This window comes from Carcharodon carcharias, chromosome 6 (assembly GCF_017639515.1).
Source record: "Carcharodon carcharias isolate sCarCar2 chromosome 6, sCarCar2.pri, whole genome shotgun sequence".
Taxonomy (NCBI): domain Eukaryota; kingdom Metazoa; phylum Chordata; class Chondrichthyes; order Lamniformes; family Lamnidae; genus Carcharodon; species Carcharodon carcharias.
The window spans coordinates 71,650,166-71,656,297 of record NC_054472.1 but is presented as its reverse complement, the minus strand read 5'-3'; positions in this window follow the sequence as shown (position 1 = coordinate 71,656,297).

Here is a 6,132-nt window from a genome sequence, read left to right as displayed (position 1 = left end):
CAAGCTTTGAAAGCCTTCCTCGCTGTCCACAATGCCTCCAATCTTAATGTCATCAGCAAACTTAACAATTCACCACATTATCATCCAAATCATTGATATAGACAACAAACAACAATGGTCCCAGAACAGATCCCTAAGGCACACCACTAGTCACAGACCTCCAGTCTGAGAAGCAATTATCCACTACCACTCTCTGTCTTCTCCCACACAGCCAATTTTGAATCCAGTTTACAACCTCTCCATGGATACCAAGTGTCTGAACCTTCTGAACTAACCTCCCATGTGGGACCTTGTCAAAGGCCTTACTAAAGTCCATGTAGACAACATCCACAGCCTTTCCTTCATCTACTTTCTTGGTAATCTCCTCGAAAAATTCGTTAAACACGACCTACCACGCACAAAGCCATGCTGACTATCCTTAATCAGCCCTTGGCTGTCCAAATAATTATTTACCGATCTCTCAGAACACCTTCCAATAATTTACCTACTACTGATGTCAGGCTCACTGGCCTGTAATTACCTAGTTTATTTTTGGAGCCTTTTTTCAAACAACGGAACAACATGAGCTACCCTCCAATCCTCCTGCACCTCACCCGTGGCTAAGGACATTTTAAATATTTCTGCCAGTCTCCTTCAAGGTGCGAGGGAATATGATGTCAGGCCCGGGGGATTTATCTACTTTTATTCGCTGTAAGGCAGCAAGCACCTCCTCCTCTTTAATCTCTATATGTTCCATGAAACTACTGCTTGTTTTCCTTCTTTAGTATTTTCTTACATTTTCTATACCCTACAAGTACCTCATTTGCTTCTTGTTGCCTATACCTGCTATACACCTCTCCCTTCTTCTTAACCAGATCGCCAATATCCCTTGAAAACCAAGGTTCCCTATGCCTGTAAACTTTGCCTTTAATCCTGACAGGAACATGCAAACTCTGCACTCTCAAAATTTCACCTTTGAATGCCTTCCACTTACTGAACACATCCTTGCCAGAAAACAAGTTATGCCAATCCACTCTTCCTAGATCCTTTCGCATTTCCACAAAATTGGCCTTTCTCCAATTTAGAATCTCAACTCGAGGACCAGACCTATCCTTATCCATAGTTAGCTTAAAACTAATAACATTGTGGTCACTGGACCCAAAATGTTCGCCTACACATATTTCTGTCACCTGACCTGTCTGGTTTCCTAATAGGAGATCAAGTATTGCATCCTCTCTCGTTGGTACCTCCATATATTGATTTAGAAAACTTGACAAACTCCAAGCCATCCCTTTTACAGTATGGGAATCCCAGTCAATATGTGGAAAGTTAAAATCTCCTACTATCACAACTTTCTGTTTCTTACATCGGTCTATCTCTCTACAGATTTGCTCCTCCGATTCTCTCTGACTATTGGGCGGTCTATAATACAACCCTATTAGTGTGGTCACACCTTTCCTATTCCTCAGCTCCACCATATGGCCTCTGTAGACGAACCCTCCGGGCTGTCCTGCTTACGCACAGCTGTAATATTTTCCCTGACTAATAATGCCACTCCTCCCCCTTTCATCCCTCCCCCTCTATCACGTCTGAAACAACGGAACCCTGGAACATTGAGCTGCCAGTCCTGCCCCACCTGCAACCAAGTCTCATTAATAGCAATAATGTCGTAATCCCACATGCCAATCCACGCGCTATGCTCATCTGCCTTTCCGACAATACTCCTTGCATCGGTTTTGTTTTGAATGCTTCGTGCATTCAGATAGAGCCTCTAGTTTTATCCTTTTATTCTTTTTATAAACTCTGGTCTCATCTGTTGATTTACTGTTAGATTTGTACACTCTATCCCTTCCTGTCACGCTCTGTTTTTCATTTCCTGCAATAATACCTTTCTCTTTTGCCATGTCTCTATTCTTTGATTTACCACATCTTTGTAAATTTGGATCCTTGCCCCCACTACTTAGCTCACCACCACCTTCTCAAGAGCAATTAGGGGATGGGCAATAAATGCTGGCCTAACCAGCAACACCCACATCCCATGAACGAATAAAAAACATTCTGCCCACCTCCATTGCCGCATGGGGCCTGCCATCGAAGGCAGCTGTTTGGCCTCCAGCCCATGCCTGCCTCTCTGACACAAAAATAGGGCAGGCTCCTCCAGGCTGGAGATGGGATCGTGGGGTTGGGAAAATCCCCAATACATGCCTCAACCACAAAAATACAATTCTTCGTGTCCTCGTCGCAACTTGCTTTCCTGCCTTTGTATCATCAGCAAGTTTAGCTACATTTGGTCCCTTCATCCAAGTTGTTGATATAGATTGTAAATAGCTAAAGATCCAGCACTGATCCCTGTGGCATCCCACTAGTTACAGTTTGGCAATTTGATTATGATCAATTTTTCCTGACTCCGTTAGTTAGCCAATCCTCTAACCATTGCTAATATATGGCCCCCAACACTATCAATTTGCGTAGTAACCTTTTATGTGGCACGTTATCTAATGTATTTTGGAAATCCAAATATACTACATCGACTGGTCCCCTTTTATCCACCCAGCTTGTAACATCCGCAAAGAACTTCAGTAAATTTGTCAAACATGGTTTCCCTTTCATTAGGCTCAAAAATTAGTCAAGTTTCCTACTCCTGATCAACATCCATTCAGCCTTACTATAAGGTGCATGTGTGTGAGCTTCTTCTGTTGTGAGCAAAATTCCTCTTCCATTACCAGATTAAGTTAGAAACCTGTGTTGACCACGTTGTGTTCCCAGCTATATTGTACCCCAGATAATATCTGACGGTGGTCATCTTCAGGAGTGTTATAGCCAGAATCTCTTACAGACAGATCATGGTACTTTCTCGCATTTTGATCAAAAGAACATTTTGGACATGGCTGCAATCTTTAAATAGTTAGCTCTTTGGCTTGAAAGTTAGCTTTGTTAAAAACTGTATTTTGTGGCATTTTGCTTTCTTTGCAGGACAATGAAAGATTTTGCAGTAACTTCAGTAAAAATACAACTTTTATGGGTATCAAACGAGGTTCAAAAGGACTTACTGTATACAACAAAATAAACCTAAACAAATTTATCTTTATTTAACAACGTTGCCAATTATTCACAAATTTGCACACAATCGATCAATTCCCACACATATTTTAACATCAAGAAACCACAGTAATGGACCAAATGCAGGACACCAAGGTTGTAAATAACAAGGGAAAAGACTAGGTAAATTAGGAATTGTTACCATGTGACATTAATTGATTCCTGCTTGAGTAAAAAAAAGATCAAAAATCTGATTGGTCAAATTATTTCTATACTTAAACACAACATGGTCCCATTACTATAGTCATGTGACAAAGACATTATAGTAAATCATCAGGCTTCTGACAGCAGATGTAACCCAAGGTTCCAATACGTATTAGCTGTATATTTACATAGTAGGAGAAGTGGGATTAGTATTTGGCAGTAGTTTCTTCCCCAAATTTAGAAAATCAATATGATTAATTCTAAATCTATTGGTAACAGAGGGCCAAATTTCAGTAAACTGAAGTATAGATTTGAGATGAAGAACTTCAGCATAAAGAGTAATACCCATATTTAAAACAATAAACTTTACGAAAATTGTTTTCCAGTTTATATTTCCCAAAAACTCAACATGATGTAAAACACATTGAATTATGTCAGATCACTTGCATAGGACATTACTGCAATGAAAGTGATGCAGAAGTGATCTTCTTTTGCCCCAGCTGAAAAAAATGTTCAATGAACATCTCTTCATTAAAACTATTCCATTTTACTAAATAAATTTACTGAATTTTTAAGCATTTAAAATGAAATAAAAACAGATTATTTTACAATAGAAATGATTTAGAAATGTACCCTATTAGCCTTCAGCAAAATCAACTGTATGCAAATATAATCTTGCAATTTAAAAAAGTACGAAAAAGTTTTTAAAAGTGAATACAAAAGTCGTTGAACTTCATGTAATAAGTACCATGTTTTCTTATTATTAAGACAAATAATAGAGGTTGACAAATATTGCAGTACAACAGGTATAACTGGTAAATAGACTTAAGGAATATGGAAGTTTTGCACCAAGTTCTTTTAGTGAGTTGGAAGTACAGCATTAGATCAGTTCCATTTCGTTAGCACTTCCTCTGCTCCAACAAACCTCTCTTTTATGTATTTATATCAAATCATTTACTGATTCCAAGCAACCTGCCATTGTTCTTTCATTGATCCATAGTTTCCTGCACTTGAAAGATATGTCAGCAGTACAGAAAGGACTCTTAAAATTATTGACACACTAACTCTCCATGTGGCATCTTATTGTGCATTATACATTGTCAGCATTCATATTTGAACTACAATTACAAGACATACCTTGTCAAAAAACACCAAATTGACCTAATTGACTAAACGTGCTATCAATGTTAACTGAAACTTGTGAGTTTTAAATATTTAATTATGATACGGACCTGAAACAAGTTCAAATTGAAACAACTTAAGATTCTATGTATGGCACTAATATTGAGGCTTGTGTTTCCCTAGGGGCCAATTTGTGCATAGTAAGTACCAATTCTATCTATAGTTGCCAGTTTATTTCATTGACTTCCAGGTTCTACAAAGGGGCAGGACCCTGACTTTGCTGTCTAGGCATTACCATTTTGAGTGTGTGAACAACCCAACATTGATTCAGGACCATCAAGAAAATGCTGGAATTGATTAAGGAAGTCTTAACAATGCACTTAGAAAACCACAGAATGATCAGACAGCGTCAACGTGGTTTTATGAAAGGGAAATAGTGTTTGACAAATTTATTAAGACTTTTTTTTGAGGGTGTAACTAATAGGGTAGATAAAGGAGGGGGCACAAAAGCCACTTCCCTGCCCTTGCCTCCAACCCCTTGCAACACCCCAAACCCCCCACACTGCAACACTCAACCAGCCTTTGGCCTGGAGTTTCTCATTGATCCTGGGTGAATTACCAGAAGGTGCCACTGCTCCCAGTGGCACTGACAGCAATGTGGTGCTGTCACTGATTGGCCAGCAATTCTTAATGGGTGTGATTTCCGTCCAGGGGTCCTGAATCCTGGGGAAAGCCTAACACTAGCCAGTTAAATACCTGATGGGTCCTTAATTCTGTTGGGCCTCTCCCATGGAACTGATGGGGATTCCCCACCCATTCTCCAACCTGTAGGCAAGACACCTCTTGGGCCCATTAAATCCCACCCATTGACAGGTCAAGTAAGTGGACAAGAAGGTGACAGATTGTGTATTATGTGGGGAAATGTGAGATTATTTATTTTAGTAATAAGAAGAGAAAAGCAGAATATTTTTTAAGGTGTGAAACTTTTCAATGTTGAGGTTCAAAGACACTAGGGTATACTCATACAAGCAATGCAAAGTTAGCATGTAGGCAGAGCAAGCAATTAGGAAGCATGTTGGCTTTTATTGTGAGGAGACTGTAGTAAAAGAACAAAGAACTCTTGCTACAATAGTGTAGGGCTTTTATGAGACTACACCTGGAGTACTGTGCACAGTTTTAGCCTTGGCAATGGAACAGTCAAGGTTTCCTAGATTCGTTTCTAAGATGAGAGGATGGTTCTCTGGAGAAGCTCAGTAAATTGGGCCTATACTCTCTGGAGTTTAAGAGAGATCTCATTGCAACATACAAAATTCAGAAGGGGTTTGACAGGGTTCTTTCAAGCCTGGAAAGTATAGAACCATGGGGGCAGAATCTCAGGATAAGGGGATTGAGATGAGGATTGTGACCCTTTGGAATTCTCGGTTGTGGATGCCCCACCTTTGAACATATTCAAGGCAAAGATAAATAGATTTTTGATCTCAGGGAATCAAGAGAAAAGGAATGGGTTGTAAAGTGGAGTTGAAGCAGCACATCAGCCATAATCACAATGAATGACAGAGCTTGAGGGGCCATATGGACTACTCCAGTTCTGAAAACCAGATGCATTTCTGTTACTACCACAAAAAAACACAAAATACCATTTAATGATGGATAAAGCAGTCTTTGAATTCATAGCAAATGAGTGGTAGAGGTACCACTGTTGGACTGTTAATGGCATTGGAAAAATTACAACAGAATTGGCTTCAAATTCTGAAATCCATTGTTCTTCTTCTTGGCGTGATCACAAGA